The sequence below is a fragment of the Narcine bancroftii genome, chromosome 13, assembly GCF_036971445.1.
Source record: "Narcine bancroftii isolate sNarBan1 chromosome 13, sNarBan1.hap1, whole genome shotgun sequence".
Classification (NCBI taxonomy): Eukaryota; Metazoa; Chordata; class Chondrichthyes; order Torpediniformes; family Narcinidae; genus Narcine; species Narcine bancroftii.
This window is the reverse complement of record NC_091481.1, coordinates 79,644,184-79,662,888: the sequence shown is the minus strand read 5'-3', so window position 1 is coordinate 79,662,888 and position 18,705 is coordinate 79,644,184. Positions and strand designations below refer to the sequence as shown.

Below are 18,705 nucleotides of genomic sequence, written 5' to 3'. Positions count from 1 at the left end.
TTGACTTTTTAAAAGCATTATTACTTTCATTTTGCTGCATAGACTTTTATTGCAACCCTTCTGACCTTTATTTGTGGGTTCTTATTCTTTGAATTTAATCATTCTAGCGATGCCTTCCAATTTCCAGGGGCCAAATCCATAATTCTCTCCATAAATCTTTGCTGCTACTATTTCCTTTTTTTTTTAAAAACTTTATTTAAAGATTTTATCACAAGAATAAAAGAAAAATTACATTTAAAGAAAAGATAAAAAATAAAATAATAATATTACAATACAACATTAGTCACCTAGCTTAAATCCAACTAACCCCCCCCATATGGCCACTAAGAAAAAATAAAATCTATATTAAAAAAAACCCACCCTTCCCCCCCAAAAATAAAGAGTGAAGAGTTAGTAAAATTAATAAAATTATATATATTAAAAAAAACACTCACCTACAAAAGAAAAATAATAATAAAAAAAATCATCAAATCTAAAATATCACATTTAAAGACATATTTAAATCAAACTTAATTTCATATACTTAACAAATGGAGTCCACTTCAGCTTATAAAAAGACATCTTATCTTGAATTGAGAAAGATATCTTTTCCATAATTAAACAGGATTTCATCTCTAAGCACTACCTATCCAAAGTTAATATATTTCTATCTTTCCAAGTAAGTGCTATACATTTCTTGGCCACCGCTAAGGCTAAATAGATAAAAGAAATCTGATAATCATTTAATCCTAAGTCAATTAATGATTGCATATTCCCTAATAAAAATATATCAGGATCTAATACAACATAGATATTAAATAAACTATTAAATATAGATTGAATACCTTTCCAACTATTTCCTTTTTTGATTATACGTTTAGCCGCATGTGGTAGTTTTTTTGGTGGATTCTTCGAGGCCTTGTTTCTTTCTGCTTCAACATTGTCCTATTGAATTTGAAGAATTTTTGCATTATAAAACTGTTTTGATTTTGCAATGGAATATGGAGATTTTAGGTTGATTTTTGCATTGATCAGTGGATTGATTGTATATCTCTGTAGTTCTGATCTCTCTGTGGCTACTTCTCCCACCATCCCTTCCCCACCTGACTTTGCCAGTCAAAAACACAAATGCTGGAGGAACTCAGCAGGCCTCGCAGTGTCCATAGGAGGTAAAGATATTATCGATGTTTCAAGGTATGAATAAAGGAGGCCTGAAATGTTGGTGATGTCTGGGTTTAGAGGAGAAAATGAAGAAGAAAATTTCTTTCCTAACCAGGATTTATAGTTCAAAATGGTGTATTGATGTGGAACTATTATAGAGTGAAACGATTGACTTTCTGGTCATCTGTCTGCTCGCTGATAAAACGTCATGTTGCAATAACTGTATGATTTATCATGTTTGGAGCTTTTAAATGCACGTGTTTCTTTAGAAAGTTGTAGAAATCCTCGAAATATTCAGCAAAGCAACTGGGAAAAGCAGCCAGTGCCTCAAACTGCTGATTACCTGTCCAACTGCCATGAATTGTTTGATCCACAATGCCATCCCCTCTTGAACAATGATTTCTTTTTTTTTTTTATTAACTTTTTTATTTTTCACACCATAAATCACAATAGCCATGATATACACTTTTTCTTTTCCACACATTTACAGTGACTTTTTCTCCCCCCCCCCCCCTCCTCCCAAGCCACCCCCCCACCCCCCCCCTCTCATCCATTTTAGGTATACAATCTAGGTTGCATTAATTCAGTTAGACAATGTTGTCATTCAACAAAAATACACCAGAAATTCTACTGAGTCCATTCTTTTCTTTTCTTCTCCTTCCATCAACTTAGGTAATGTTTGTTCCCGGTAGGTTTTCGCTATTGTATTTAATGTAAGGCTCCCATACTTGTTCGAATATTTCAATATTATTTCTTAAACTATATGTTATTTTTTCTAATGGAATACATTTATTCATTTCTATATACCATTGTTGTATTTTCAAATGATCTTCCAATTTCCAGGTTGACATAATACATTTTTTTGCTACGGCTAGGGCTATCTTGACAAATCTTTTTTGTGCATCTTCCAAGTCAATTCCAAATTCTTTATTTTTTATGTTACTTAGGAGAAAGATCTCTGGATTCTTTGGTATATTGTTTTCTGTTATTTTATTTAATATCTGATTGAGATCATCCCAAAATTTTTCTACTCTCTCACATGTCCAGATTGCATGAATTGTGAACAATGATTTCTTGAAGGGACATTGACCTCTCAATGCTGCCAGGCCTGATCGATTTCCAACAGAGTTGTGGAATTGTACAACATGGAACTGAGCTCTGCACCCCAACTGCCCAAGTTAGTCCCAGTTGTCTGCAATCTCCTCTCATATCTTTTGGATGTGGGAGGAACCTTGCGTGGGCACCAAGCAAGCATGTAGGCTTTGCAGGACAGTATCCAAGGTTGTGATTGAACCCAGATCTCTGGAACTGAGGTCGTGATTGTAGCTGTACTGATAAAGTGGACCTTTGGTTCCTTGAAAACAAATGCAGCTGCAAAAACATTTTTTAATCACTTTGTAAAGCATGAGAACCGGTTTACAAGCAGCTAGTCTCACCTGAAGGGAGCCGCCTCTTTGTGTACGAATCATATATTTATATAGTTAGACCCCTTCCGTTTCCAGGACATTCAAACATTCCGCTCCATATAAGTACACATTTCTTAGAATTCTCTTGGGATTCATTAATCAGAATCGTGCCCCTTCCCCAATGTTTGTTTTTTTGCTACCTTGCTAATTAAGGAGGTGGTTATCAGCTCTAGCTGAAAACAAGAAAGAAAAGAATGCAGTTAGCTTCTCTCTTCCCGTCACCATTTCAAATTTTGCATTCTCTGGACAATGCGCTGCCCATTCTGTGAGAGTGCTGGCAGGGTAGATGAGGTGGAACTGCTTTTCCCAGAGGGTGATGAATCTGCGGAATTCAATACCCTTTGAAGGTTGGATACATTTTTGCACATTTAGGGGAATTGAGGGATATGGTGGAAAGGCAGGTAGGTGGAAATTAGTCTGTCACCAAACCAGCTATGATCTCATTGAATAGTGGAGCAGTCTTGATGGGCTGGATGGCCGACTCCTGCTCCTATTGCTTGTTAAGAACCAGATTTCCACAACAACAGGGCATAGAACTAATGTCATTATTTTTGAAAAGTGGAGGTCCACATGCTTGAGAATATTTAGACTGAAGGTCTGAAACTGTTCTTGTGAATTCTGATCTGCGGGATGCCAGCGTACCTGGAAAAAACTGCTAAATGCCCCTCTACTTATACTGACGTTTGTTAATGAGAATTTTGCATCCATTTGATCTGTCCTTGGTATGTGGTCTCTTCTGAAATACGGCTCCTGGTGACAGTTCATCACTTCCACACTGACAAGGCAAGCGGGATAATTCCCCTAGAGTTGACTTCAACATTTTACCACCATACTTGGGTAAAAGTATTGCCATTGAGCCATGATCGACACCCTTTTCTAAAACTTTTTTGTTAGCAAATCTAAAGTTGCCTTTTTAAAGAATTCAGCATTAATTACTGTAAGGTTGGAATATCATTAGTTGAAGTGTCACAGTCTAATGGTGGAAGTGTCATGGTCCTGAAGAATGAACATTTCTTTCTCTGCTTTTGGCTGCTTGCTTTAATTTTGCGATAAAGATAGAAGAAATCTCTTTGAGTTGATGATATATTATCTGATTTCTACTTGGAGCCATGGAGTTAAAGGGCAGAAAAATAAGCTAGATTGCTCTGGTTTGCCATCTATTGTTTTAAGATTTGGAAATAAAATGTGGGTATCAAACAAGACTTGAATCAGTTTTTCCTCTGGTCCACAATTTTTCCTCTTAAGGCACAAAGATTCCTCTTATCATGGTACAGTAATAGCTCTGTAAAATCTTGATGTAGGGCTGGCAGATTTTCAGTTGCAAGTTCTAATATCCCCATTTATTTTAAGGTGCCATGGAACCAAGTAAGTTTAAAATGAATGAAGGCCCAGTGAGTTCCAGGGACTGCAGAAATGTTAAGTTTTCCAAATATTTGAACAGCAGATTATTCAAGTCTTAATCTTTATATCAAATGCTACACTGGTTTCAGCCCAGTGGCTTTTTCTGATGTCTGCATTAGTTGCTGGGATTTGAAGCCAAACATTGAGAACATTGATTGCCTGTGAAGTAGTTCTAATTCAAAATAGTTTTAAGATTTGTATATCCAATTCCTATGAAAATGATTGGTACAAACTTTTTACATGCTTTGTTTCTTGATTTCCCCCCCCCCCCCCCCATCATAATACTTTGCTCCTTAATATGTAGATTACAGACACTGTTAACTTTTTTTTAAAAATGGTGCCATAGAGCAGCAATTCTTTGCATGCAGCTCCAATGGGAATTATCACATATTCCCATTTAGAATCATTAAAACTCAAACCCACAGCCACAGAAAATAATTTGCCTGTGAATAATGATCCACTAAGAGCTCTAGCAGATCTTGCTATTGTCGGGAACGGCAGGCTCCGTCGGACCGTGGCGGATTTAAATACCCTGCACACAGGCTATTTAAACACCGCGGGAGTTCCGAGCGGCCAACCTGTCATTTAAAGAATTCGCGACCACAAGGATGCAGATGTGGGGGGGGGGGGGTGCTATAGGTCAAGCTAAGATGCCTCCTGGCCTATGTAAGATCCTTGGAAAACAAATTAGATGAACTCCGAGCCAGATTAAAGCATCAGCGAAACATCAGGAGGTGCTGAGTGATGTGTTTCACAGAGACATGGCTAAATGAGGGCATTCCAGGCATGGAATGTCAGGAAAAAACAGGGAGGTGGTGCTTGTGACATGATCAATTCATCGTGGTACACAAATATGACAGTTATGTCCCAGTCCTGCTCCCCAACCTGGAACATCTGACGATCAGGTGCCACCCGTTCTATTTGCCGAGGGAGTGCGCCATCATCCTGGTCATAGTGTACATACTGCCTCAGGCTAACACTAAGCTAGCACTGGGGTGGCTGAGACATCACACCTGATGCCTTCCTGATCATTGTAGGGAACTTCAATCAGGCCAACCTGAAGAAGTCTCTAATGAACTACCACCAGCACGTCACCTACGATACCAGAGGAGCCAACGCACTTGACTACAACTACACCACCTACCGAGCTATCCTACGACCGCTCTTCAGCAAGTCTGATCACCTGACTGTACTTCTCCCAGCGAACAACCAGAAACTGAAGACTACAGCACCAGTGGTAAAGACAGCGAAAGTATGGTTGAAGGAAGCAGAGGAGCATCTGCACAACTGCTTTGAATCGGTGGACTGGACCATATTCAAGGACTCGCCCTTTGACCTGAAGGAATATACAACGTGTCACTGACATCATCAAGACTTGCGTGGAAGACTGTGCCCACAAGCACACACTGGGAGTTCCCCAACCCGAAGCCTTGGATGAATCAGAAGATTCGCAACTTACTGAGGGCGAGATCAAGGGTTTTTTAAAGCCGGTGATCCAGATTGCTTCAAGAAGTCCAGGTACCACCTGCAGAAGGCTATCTCAGCAACAAAAAGCAATTCTGGGCAGAGCTAGAGACAGACAGATGCTTGCCAACTATGGCAGGGATTTCAGGCCATTACTTCCTACAAAGTGAGGTTGACCACCACAAGTAGCTGCGATGCTTCACTGCCTGAGGAGCTGAACACCTTTTATGCTTACTTTGAGAAGAACTCAACGGCCTATGTGAATCCCTGCAAAAGCTGATGACCCTCTGACATCAGAACATCATTCAAGAGGATGATCCCTCGCCAGGCTTCAGGCCCTGATGGCATACCTGGCAAGGCACTGAAAATCTCTGTCAACCAACTAGCTGGAGTGTTCAGGGACATTTTCATCCTCTCAGTGCTGTAGTCGGAGGCTCCCACCTGCTTCAAAATGCCATCAATCACCCCGGTGCCTCTGCAACTGGATCCTTGACTTGCTCATCAGTAGACCACAGTATGAATTGGAAGCAACGTTGTCTCCTCACTGACGATCAACACAGGCGTACCTCAAGGATGCTCTGCTCCCTCTATATTGATGACTATGTGGCCAGGAACAATTCAAATGCTATCTACAAATTTGCCAAAGACACCACGGTTGTTGGCAGAATCACAGCCTGCTCGTGAGGAAGCGCACAGGAGGGAGAGAGATCAGTTACTTGACTGATGTCACAGCAACCACCTTGCGCTCAATGTTAGCAAAACCAAGGAGATGGTTGTGGACTTCAGGAGGAAGTAGGGAGAACATGACCCACTCTTCATCGAGGGGTCAGCATTCGTGTGGGTCAAGAACTTCAAATTCCTGGGTGTCAACATCTCTGAGGATCTGTCCTGGAGAATCCATGTCGATGCACTCACAAAGAAGGCTGGCCAGCGGCTATACTTTGTGAGGAGTTTGGGGAGATTAGGTATCTCACCAAAACAATCTTTTAATTTGGAGAGCATTCTGGCAAGTTGCATTACTGCCTGGTGCCAATGCTCAGGACAGGAAAAAACTCCAGAGGACTGTTAACTCAGCCTGCGACATCATGGGCACCAGTCTTCAATCAAACACAGACATCTAGAAGAGGCAGTCTCTCAAGAATGCAGCCTCTGTCCTCAAGGATCCCTATCACCTAGGCTATGCCCTCTTCACTCTGGTACCATTGTGGGGGTGGGGGAGGTCCAGGACTTTGTGGCACAAGGACAGCTCCTTCCCTTCTGCTATCAGATTTCTGAATGAACAATAAACCAGGCACTACCTCTCTTTTTCTCTTTCTCTATTTTGCAAGCTGGTTTCTAGAAATGTTTGCACAGTGATGACATTAAATGGTGATTCTGTTGTAAAAACCTCTGGGTATTCTTCATAAGCCTCATTATTTGATGATTTTAGTCTCCTTTTCACTTTTATTGTGTACTTAATGTTAAAATTGTACTACTGTTGAAACTTTAATGCAGTAAACATGTAATCAGAATTTGGATAGTCATCGAGTTTACTGGTTCAACAAACCAGTTCAAAATAGTGTTTTTGTTGTTCACCCTGAACCAATGTTGACTGGTTCTCTGCACCCTTTCACACTCACCACCCAGCATCTCAGAGCAAAGGGGCACCTCTCCTCCACTGCTGATGTCCTGCATAACCGCCTGTCTCTTTCACACTGGGCAATGATGCTCCTTCCCTAGGTGGTTCATCCCCGGGGCGATCTGACACCTGCATGCCGGAATGCGAGCGTTCTCAATGTCACGTTAACCGGTAGATTGGCGATTAATTATTGGGTTAAAGTGCCAGCGTGAATGGACTGTGTGTGAAGATCCTCTTTGAGATGCAGTCGGTCTTGCCAAAATGGCAGTCTGTTTGAACACTGCAAATTCCCCAGGCCAAATGTTTAACGTCCAGGTAATCTGTTTTATTGATGTTGCTTGAAGGATGAATATTGAACTGGTGGCTGGGGAGAGTTGTTCAAAATGGTAGGATCTTTGGATTGGAACAATGCTGCTGAGACTGAGGGTTGTTTTGAAAAAGGTGGCATTTTATGATTCTTGAATATTACAGAACCAACAAAGGCTGGCAGGGCATAATCTAGTTACGTGACTGATAGAACTTCAGGCTGATCGTGATACTAATGGAAGACAGCCAGTGGAGAAAGCCAGACTGTTACACTGATCTGCGGTTGCTCTCTGAAGAATTGCAATGTATTGTACTGGAGAAGATCTGACATACATTGTGTTTGTTAGCAAGTTCATCTGAGTTGGTACTGTTCGTACGCAAACTGTGCTTGTAAGCGTTTAACTTTGTTGACCTGTATGATCAACCATGACCCAGTCTTCATATACACATCTCTTGTGGAGAGGACTGAGTGAAAATCAAAAATGAGATCTTAGCAGTGGTGAACTCTCACCATCTACTCATTGTGCATGCAATTAAGATCCTTCTTATGGTGCAGGTGAACACTGAAACCTTCCTGATCTGTGTTGTTGAGACAATCTTTGATCATTTAACCTTGCCATTGGAACTTGCACTGAAAATGTTGTTTGAATTTTAAATCTTGGGATAATCTCCATATAACAGTTTACAGTGCGGAAACAGGCCATGTCGGCCCTTCGAGTCCGCACCGGTTCCCCCCTCCCACTTTCCGCTTGTAACACCCTCCAACCCCCTCAGAAATTTGATGCTTATTTAAATTCATTTAACCCATGATTATGATTGAGGCTGCACCCTAGAAGAGGTATGCTGCATGAAGTTTAAATTGGGTTTCATAATAAAAAATGCTAACATCCTGTTACCACCATTTGACACATCCCCCCCCCCCCCCCACCCAACACTGACAGTGTTCTGCTGTACAATTTCTGCTTAAGATTAATTATTTGCACTATTTCTCTTTCTAGGGTCTCTGTTTATTAAGTATCCCTGCTAAAAATGGCAGAGAGTTTGATCAGTTGTGAATTATAGAAGCAAATTTCTGGAGATTATCTGGCTTGGAGCCAGCTGGCCTACAGTTTTTGTAGGGTCTGGAGTGAGTTCATTCTGCTATACAGCAGGGGAAATGTTAACATTGAGTAACACACCATTTTCAATCCATCGGGCACACAAAACTCAAAACGGTCAACCAGTTTACCTATCTCGGCTGCACCATTTCATCAGATGCAAGGATCGACAATGAGATAGACAACAGACTCGCCAAGGCAAATAGCGCCTTTGGAAGACTACACAAAAGAGTCTGGAAAAACAACCAACTGAAAAACCTCACAAAGATAAGCGTATACAGAGCCGTTGTCATACCCACACTCCTGTTCGGCTCCGAATCATGGGTCCTCTACCGGCACCACCTACGGCTCCTAGAACGCTTCCACCAGCGTTGTCTCCGCTCCATCCTCAACATCCATTGGAGCGCTCACACCCCTAACGTCGAGGTACTCGAGATGGCAGAGGTCGACAGCATCGAGTCCACGCTGCTGAAGATCCAGCTGCGCTGGATGGGTCACGTCTCCAGAATGGAGGACCATCGCCTTCCCAAGATCGTATTATATGGCGAGCTCTCCACTGGCCACCGTGACAGAGGTGCACCAAAGAAAAGGTACAAGGACTGCCTAAAGAAATCTCTTGGTGCCTGCCACATTGACCACCGCCAGTGGGCTGATAACGCCTCAAACCGTGCATCTTGGCGCCTCACAGTTTGGCGGGCAGCAGCCTCCTTTGAAGAAGACCGCAGAGCCCACCTCACTGACAAAAGGCAAAGGAGGAAAAACCCAACACCCAACCCCAACCAACCAATTTTCCCTTGCAACCGCTGCAATCGTGTCTGCCTGTCCCGCATCGGACTGGTCAGCCACAAACGAGCCTGCAGCTGACGTGGACTTTTTACCCCCTCCATAAATCTTCGTCCGCGAAGCCAAGCCAAAGAAAAGAAGAAAAAGAAAAAAGAAAAAAATTTTACCTGTAATTCTTATGTGCTGAATTTGGCTAATAACATTTAGATAAAAGTGAATAAAATGTGGCAGGAATCTGAATTCAATTTTTTTTTTGTTTCCCCTTTTCTCAGCCCAGATTTGAGGTAAGGGTGAAACCTAAGGGGTAATTCTTTTACATAAAGGATCAAGATTCCTTTTATTACATTAAAAATCCAACATGCATGATGTACCTAAACTTTTTCCTGCAACATTGGTATTGCCCTGGTGGCCCTTTACAGTAAGAGAGAAAGATAGGCAGAAGAGGGGTGGTGAGGAGGTGGTTGAGGCAGATACTATGGGTTTGTTTAAAGAAATTGAACAGATGCATGGATAGGATAAGTTTAAAGGGATATGGGCCAAATGCAGGTAGGTGAGAACGGTGTGGGCAAGTTGGGCTACAGGGCCTGTTTCCACTGGATATGACTATTACAATTGATGATAGCATAATTTAGATGTCTCCTAGTGTGGGAAATCCCCCAATATCAAAAATATTTAACCTAGAACACAATGATCGAAAGGCAACAAGTGTTCATGAAATGAACCTACCTATACTTGAAGCTGACTGCATTAGAGCCTTGGCTACTCAATGATGCCTTTATTCCTGTTTGCTTTGTTGATGTAAAGGATTTTCAGCTTTCAAAACATCCTATTGGAGCTTGTGGCATTGGTGGTTTTTTAGTAGATTCTTTTCCATACTTGTATCAAAAGGTTCCTTCAATAAAATCTGAACTGTTACATATTAAAATGCAGTATTTAACCACTTCAATGCATTTTTACTTTGAGTTTAGCTCTGTTTTTCTCCTTTGAAATTTATAATGTTATTTATATTATCTATTGCAGCGGACAAGGTAAAACCTTTCAGTTTGAAACGAGGCATGGTTGAACTGAGAATGTGCATACTGTAGGTCGCTACAATGCTCACAAATGTTGATACTTGTGGTGTGGAATTTTGCAGAATAGAACCATGAAAGAATCATTTTTTTACGCAGTCTAGAATTGTAAAGCATTTCTCACCTCCTGGAAATAGGCATCATTCTTGCCATTTACTGGACTGTTTCCATTAATGCTGTCTCCAATATTGTATAAAGTTTCATGGGTTCAAATGCTCCCTCTTGGGTCTTGATAGTGTTCTGGCCTGAAACATTGAAATTCTTTTTCTCCCATTGATGCTACTTAACCTGCTGAGTTCCTCCAGTCAATCTTTTTTGCTTTCTATTAGAATTACACCTATCTGTTGAAGGTTTTGGTATTCTAAGTGCCAAATACCATTACTGGTAATAAAAACCCAATGTTGGAGAAACTCAGCAGGTCTTTTATATAAGCAAATATATGTGCATAATTGATGTTTCGGGCTTGAGGCCTTTATCAAAGCATGGAAAAATGTTGGCGGGCATCCGAATTAAAAAGTTATGGGGGTGGTGTAGGGAAGGAGCATGGAGACAAAGGCAAGATGTAATAGGAGAAGGGAGGGAGGGTGGGCACAGCAGTAAGCAAGGGGAGGAGGGATGGCTAGGTAACTAGAGACCGAAGAGGGTGGAGAGCTGAGGGAAGGTGGGGGGAAAGGGACAACTGGTTAACAGAAACCAGAAAAGCTGGTTAATGCCATCCGGATGGAGAGTGCCCAGACATATAAGCATATAACCATTTATGGAGCAGAAACAGGCCATGTTGGCCTTTCGCGTCCGCACCGGTCACTGATTTTGTGCGCCCTCTTCAGGCATTGGTCCCGGTAGATCTTCATTCAGTAACGTATGGTTAAGAGGTGTTGTTCCTGCAACTTACGGGTGGTCTCGGTGGGCAAGTATATGAGGCCATGCATAGACATATGAGAATGGGAGTGGGACACAGAACTGAAATAGTTGGCCACTGGGAGGTCCCTGTCATTGGTGCGGACAACTCCTCCAATTTATGGGTGGACTGGTAATGATGTACCTGCAAAGGATTTTTTTCCATTTCTCTGTTCCTCCCTCACCAAGGATCCACACCACCCAGCACACACACACTGTTCTCACTGCTGCCAACAGGAAAGAGGTATAGGTACAAGTCTCCCACCACCAGGTTCAGGGACAGCTGTTACCCCTCCACCATCAGTCTCCTCAACGACAAACTCAGTCAGGGACTCATTTAAGGACTCTTGTGCACTTTATTGATTTTTTTTTAAATTCTCTATTGGAGTCAGTTTGTTTACATTTAACAGTTCTTTATTTGTTTGCATATACGCTGTGCAGTTTTTGTTTTGCACTACCAATAAGTGGCAATTCTGCCTCGCCCACAGGAAAATGAATCTCAGGGTTTTACGTGATGTCATGTGTGTTTTCTGACTATAAATCTGAAATCTGCCAAACTCTTTCTTGAGCCTTAGGTATTTCAAGCTTTAACACTCTACACAATTCCCAGCCATAGTGACATAAAACTGGTGTCTATCCCAGCATTTGTTGCGTTCTGCCACAGCAGGTAGAATTTTTGCATACGTTTACACTCCACAAACTTATCATTATCAGTACTGGTGGATATTCTCCATATTTTCAGACAGTATTGATCCCTGCCTTAAATACTCACCATCCTATCAAGTTCTCAAAACCTGGAACAGGAGTAAGCGAACCGGTCCATTGAGCCAGTTCTGCCATTCAATGAGATCATGGCAGATCTGATGATAGGCTCATCTCCACCAACCGCCTTTTCCCCGTATCCCTTAATTCTCCTAATATATAAAAATCTAACCAACTTTATCTTAAATATATTTATTGAAGTAGCCTCCACTGTTTCAATGGGCAGCGAATTCAACAGTTTCACCACCCTCTGGGAAAAGCAGTTGCTCCTCATCTCTGACCTAAATCTACTACCATGAATTTTTGAGGCTACGTCCTCAAGTTCTGGCCTCCCCTACCAATGGAAACAACTTGCCTACCTCCATTTTATCTGTGCCTTTCTTTTCCATAAGATCCCCTCTTATTCTAAATTGTAGTGAGTACAGTCCCAGGCGACTCAGTCTCTCCTCAAAGGACAACCCCTTAATCTCTGGAATCAACCCGGTGAATCTCCTCTGCACCACCTCCAAAGTCAGTACATTCTTCCTGAAGTAAGGAGACCAGAACTGCACGCATTAATCCAGATGCAGCCTCGCATTCCATTCCTTTAGCATTGAAGGTCAACGTTCCATTTGCGGCCTTGACAACCTGCTGCACCAGCAAACCAATCTTTTGTGATTTGTGCACAAGCCCTCCCAAGTCCTACTGTACGGTAGCATGCTGCCATCGCTTGGCATTTCAATAGTATTCTGATCTTCCATTTTTCCTTCCAAATTGAATAACCTTACAACATAAATCTTGTCCTAATAAGATTACCTTTTCATTTTTCCACACCCCAAGGAATATTAGGCCATAACATTTTCTTCTGTTTGCCTCTAATTTAATTCCCTGCCGCCAATCAGGACAGTATGAATCTTGTGAACCCTTTCATGCTAAAACTGTAAACCAATAGCAACCCAAGACCCCCAGATCCTTTAAATGTTTTGACCAGATATTGAAGAGGTGCCTATATATTTTTTTCTTGTTATTTTTGGCTTGTAGGACTTTTGGGAGGTTGTAACAAACATTTAAATAGTCACCCACCAGTGGTTGGCATTTGCAGGTTTTTATTCTACTACATGCAGCTTTTCCATGAAGTGATTTTCATGGTTAGAGTTTCTCATTGAAGTTGCAACCTAGTATGAGTGAGAAGAATAATGGAAGTTTGAGTTTTCTGGTGGCACAAGTCGTAGGATGCCAGCAGTAATTTATAAGGTATTCTGTATCAGAAGCTTGTTCAGTTGGGACTGGAGAACTTTAGTCCTCATCCCTGTGAGTGGAAATCCTTGAATTTTGTGCCTTCCTTGCCAAGAGCATCAAGCCCAATGGCAATAGCTTGAGCTACTAGACAACATCAGAGACCTGATTTCATGGCTTTTTGTAGTATGGAATGTTGATTTGTTGTAATTAAGTTCAGTGTGATTTTAAAATTGTTTGTGAACCACTGTATGATATTTAAATTAAAGATGTTGTTTTGGTTCTAACTTTATATTTTAGAATTGTTTTAAAGAATTGGAAAATTGATGGGTTTTGCGTATCTTTCTAATGTGAGAGGAAAACTTGAGCTGAAGATCCCAAGTAGGATGTTCTCTTTTCTGGAAATACTTTTGTACTTAAAACGAGTACTTGGTTGGTCCAAGAGAGAAACATGGCAATGTTCTCCAGAAATGAGAGAAACATGGCAATGTTCTCCAGAAATGAGAGAAATATGGCAATGTTCTCCAGAAATGAGAGAAACATGGCAATGTTCTCCAGAAATGAGAGAAACATAGCAATGTTCTCCAGAAATGAGAGAAACATGGCAATGTTCTCCAGAAATGAGAGAAACATGGCAATGTTCTCCAGAAATGAGAGAAACATGGCAATGTTCTCCAGAAATGAGAGAAACATGGCAATGTTCTCCAGAAATGAGAGAAACATGGCAATGTTCTCCAGAAATGAGAGAAACATGGCAATGTTCTCCAGAAATGAGAGAAACATGGCAATGTTCTCCAGAAATGAGAGAAACATGGCAATGTTCTCCAGAAATGAGAGAAACATGGCAATGTTCTCCAGAAATGAGAGAAACATGGCAATGTTCTCCAGAAATGAGAGAAACATGGCAATGTTCTCCAGAAATGAGAGAAACATGGCAATGTTCTCCAGAAATGAGAGAAACATGGCAATGTTCTCCAGAAATGAGAGAAACATGGAAATGTTCTCCAGAAATGAGAGAAACATGGCAATGTTCTCCAGAAATGAGAGAAACATGGCAATGTTCTCCAGAAATGAGAGAAACATGGCAATGTTCTCCAGAAATGAGAGAAACATGGCAATGTTCTCCAGAAATGAGAGAAACATGGCAATGTTCTCCAGAAATGAGAGAAACATGGCAATGTTCTCCAGAAATGAGAGAAACATGGCAATGTTCTCCAGAAATGAGAGAAACATGGCAATGTTCTCCAGAAATGAGAGATGCTGATCCTAAATGGATTGCTCCCTGCAAATTGGAGCTGAGCTAATTTGCTAAAGAGTCAATAGTAGTCATTTCATATTTTGAGCTTCATTGCTGCTTTGGTGTTTGGTAAAAATCATAACAGATCTTTGAGCTTGTCTCTTTCCTGCACTTACCATTGATCTCCTGAGTTTCTTTTTAATATTACAGGAGCCTGTTTATTTTGCACAGCCCTTTTGGATAGTGCACATTCTCTTCTCTCTATGTCATTTGTCCTGACTGCTTTGGAAGTTGACTCTTGGTTCTCGAGTCCTTTCGCCAGGTGAAATATCAACTCGACATCTCTGCTGCCAAGCCCTGCAAGAATTTTATGGACTTCTATTTTTATCCTTCTAAAGTTGGTCTCTCCATATGACAAGCCTGCTATCCTGAGAATCAGTCTTCTGAAACTTTGCTGCCCTCCCACCCCCCCCCCCCCCCCACCACTATTGTAAGTGTAATCCTTCTTCAGGTATGGAGTAGGCCTGTGCTCTATCCCAGATATGATCTCACTAGTGCTTTGTATAATTGAAGCAAGATGTCTTTGCTCCTGATGTCAAGGTTCTTCTTATTGCTGTTTAATAATAAAAAGTCAACTTTTGCCTGCTGTGAAGGCAGAGATGCCATGAGCATTATTCAATGCTTCTGATAATAAGAAAAAGAAGCAAAAGGGAGTCCCCTCAGAGTTGTTTGCTTTCTGAATCACTTGTCAAACCTACATTAAATTAAAGATGTTGTTTTGGTTCTAACTTTATATTTTCAAATTGTTTTAAAGAATTGGAAAATTGATGGGTGTTGGGTATCATGCTATAAGGACATTTGGATTTCTCAGAACCAACAACTCCCTTTATTTTTACATATTACTTAGTATCTTTGTATCACCCCCAGGTACATTTCTACACCTGCCTCTTGGCTTGCATTGCTACCAAACTTTATCAGCAAACTCTATGTTAATCCTCTCACCTAAATCAGTGAAGATCATGAGTAGCTGGAGCTCCAGCTTTAATTTATCCAGTAGTCCTCTGGTCATTGCCTCGTAATCTGCCAATTACGTTTATTTCCTCATTTCTGTTTGCTGCAATAGTGCGGATCACCCGGTGGCCACCCATTTCATTTCCCCTTGCTGACATGTCTGTCCATGCACTGCCAGACTGAGGACCACCCGCAAATTGGAGGAAGACCTCACTGGAAGGCATTAGCATCAACTTCTCCAGTTTCTGTTAGACAACACCCCCCCCCCAATCTTTGTCCCACTGTCTCCTTTCTTCTAGCTCTCTCACCCCTTTTCCCTATGACTCCTTTCACAGAGCCAAAATCAATTCTCACCTTTTCTTTAATCGTATCCAATTAACGCCCTTTGGTTGTTATGTTTGGATTCGTCCTCCTCCCAGTCTTTAATTCAAATGCCTGCCTGCATTTTGCTGATACAGTCATGTGCTGCATAACGTCCATTCTGGCAACGTTCTACCGCATATACGTCCATTCAGAAATCCCGATTGGAGAGCAGGGTGTAGCGGACATGTGTCCCGTAATTGAACTTGCTCAATTCGCCCAGTGATCCTCTCAGTCACAGCAAAATGCTTCTTGTCACATACACTGACAGAACTGCTGCACAAGATTAAAGAACTCCGGGAATACAGCGGCAGTGTTGCAGAAAATGAGCCCAAGTCCCATTTCTCCAGGCACCATGTTCCAGAACAAAATTGATGTTCGAAGCCGTGGCCAAGCAGGTGAAAATCTGCTGTAATGATTATTCTAATGTAGGAAAACCAAAGCACCAAATGCTGCCGTCACGGAATGGTTTAATTAACCTGGCCCCCATGCCACTTCTAATCACCTGTCATTACCCAACACCCAACCCCAACCCACCAATTTTCCCCTGCAGCCGCTGCAACCGTGTCTGCCTGTCCCGCATCGGACTTGTCAGCCACAAACGAGCCTGCAGCTGACGTGGACTTTTTACCCCCTCCATAAATCTTCGTCCGCGAAGCCAAGCCAAAGAAGAAGTGTATAATATGGTGTTCACACAGCATCCAAGTCACATAGTGTCCTATATCACAGAAGTATCTTGAACATTAAGCAACACATGACTGTTCCTTGAAGAAAGGCTCAGGCCTGGCAGATTGGTAATATATCTACCTCCTGTATTCGCTGCAATCTCAGCAGACTTTTGTGTTTCACTTCGTTCCTAATTTTCCTTTATTGTTTTCTCTCTGTTAGTTGATCTGCAGTCCATACCAATGACCTCTTAAAAGGCTCTTTTTTTAATTGAAGAATACCACAGCTTTATTTAATCTATGTCTCCTTGTTTGTGACTATTTGGCATTCCTTTATTATCCAAAAATGTGTCACTCTCTGGTTTGAATTAATTTGATAGAACCAATGTTCCATTCTCTAAATAAAGAAATTTTCCTCATCTGTCCTATTTATTGTCAGAGTACATACATGACATCACATACCCCAACCCTGAGATTCCTTTTTCCTGCGGGCCAGGCAGAATTACCACTAATTGGTAGTGCAAAAAAAAACTGGACACAGCGTAAACAATAAAAGAACGGTAAACAGATAACAAATGTATGCAAACTGTGCAATGCAGAGATAAAAAAAAGAAAATCAATAAAGTGCATAAGTAAGAGCCCTTAAATGAGCCCCTGATTGAGTTTGTTGTTGAGGAGTCTGACGGTGGAGGGGGAGCAGCTGTTCCCGAACCTGGTGGTGCGAGTCTTGTGACACCTAAACCTCTTTCCTGATGGCAGCAGTGAGTGGTGTGGATCCTCGATGATTGCTGCTGCTCTCCGACGGCAGCTTTCCCTGCAGATGTTCTTGATAGTGGAGAGGGTTTTGCCTGTGATGTCCTGGGCTGAGTTCACTACCTTTTGGAGGGCTTTATGCTTTGGAATATTGGTGTTCCCATTACCAGACCATGATCTGTCTCAGTCTGAGACTGATGCCCAGTTCTAGCCTCCTCAGCTGGAGGAAACATCCTCTTTGTATCCAGCCTGTTGACTAAAAAGAATTTTATGTTTCTAACCTTATAAAATCTAGTCCGAGATATAGCATCCTCTGGAAGTGGATTATTCCTGTATGTGAATCCTCAAAGGCCAATGTACCATTTTCCCACCTACTACAATGTACCAACATTAGAGCACCTAGGTCCCTCCTTCAACATTGGCTCTCCAATCTTGTAACATTTAAAAACTCCTTCTGTAACAAAATACAATAAAACCCCTGCTATCTGACACCTATGAGGATTGGTAGATGCTCATAGCTATATTTCCCTGTTGCTTGAGACTTAATCTTACAATGTCTAACTAATACACCTGCAATAAGAACAAACAGTTTAAAAGATGAAAAATACTGTACTATATTTACACTGAACAAACTTCACTTACATAAATATTTAAACCTTAAAGCATTTTACTTTATTTTCCATCACATTCTTTGAAAACATTTAACCTACGCTGCATCTGCAGGTTCCTCACCCTCCATGGAGCCATCTCAAAAATAATCAATAATATTATAGACCATTACCCCCCCCCCCCCCCCAAGTTCACAGATAAAGCCTCTGACTGGGATGGCTCTTACTAAGCAGGGTTAAGGAGACACTTTAAGAGAGCAGCATCAACCATCCTTTGCCATTTCACACAACTTTATTCGAACAGCTGCTACGAGCAAAGCACGACCAAGGCCCTCTGCTGTCTGAAAATTTGCTCCCATCTTCAACAAAGTTTTGTGTGTTACTTCAGAGAACATTTACTTTTACAATTTTAAACTTGCATTTTTAATAATCTATTATATTCTTATTTATTTTCCTTTTTTTTTACTGATATTTGCTTGAATTCTGGACACCAGGGGTTTTACTGTGGTGGTAACTATTTTTTTCCATTTACTACATTTGCTTTGTTCTTGCCCAGTCATTCAACTTGTATGTACCCCTGAAATCTCTTCTCTAGTATCCTCCACAAATGTCACCGTTCTGGTAGAAGTCCACCACCCAGCATGTAAACTGGAGAAGGATCTGTATATTCATACTCTGTTCTAGAATCTATAGAACTTTCAGAGAAACTTTCAGAGCTACCTTATCTATATCTTCACTCGCAAAACTCTGAGACTGTTTCTTTCAGTCTTGATAAAGGGTTCAGATTTGAAACAATGGCTGATCATTTCTACCCATGAATGTTGTCTGACCTGCTGAGCTCCTCCAGCAATT

The 18,705-nt window shown here is 41.4% G+C and overlaps 1 protein-coding gene across 1 annotated transcript in view; it reads left to right on the top strand.

Annotated features, from left to right (window-relative positions):
- Window positions 1–18,705, top strand: part of LOC138747969 (protein Smaug homolog 1-like) — an 88,327-nt gene that overhangs the window by 16,260 nt on the left and 53,362 nt on the right.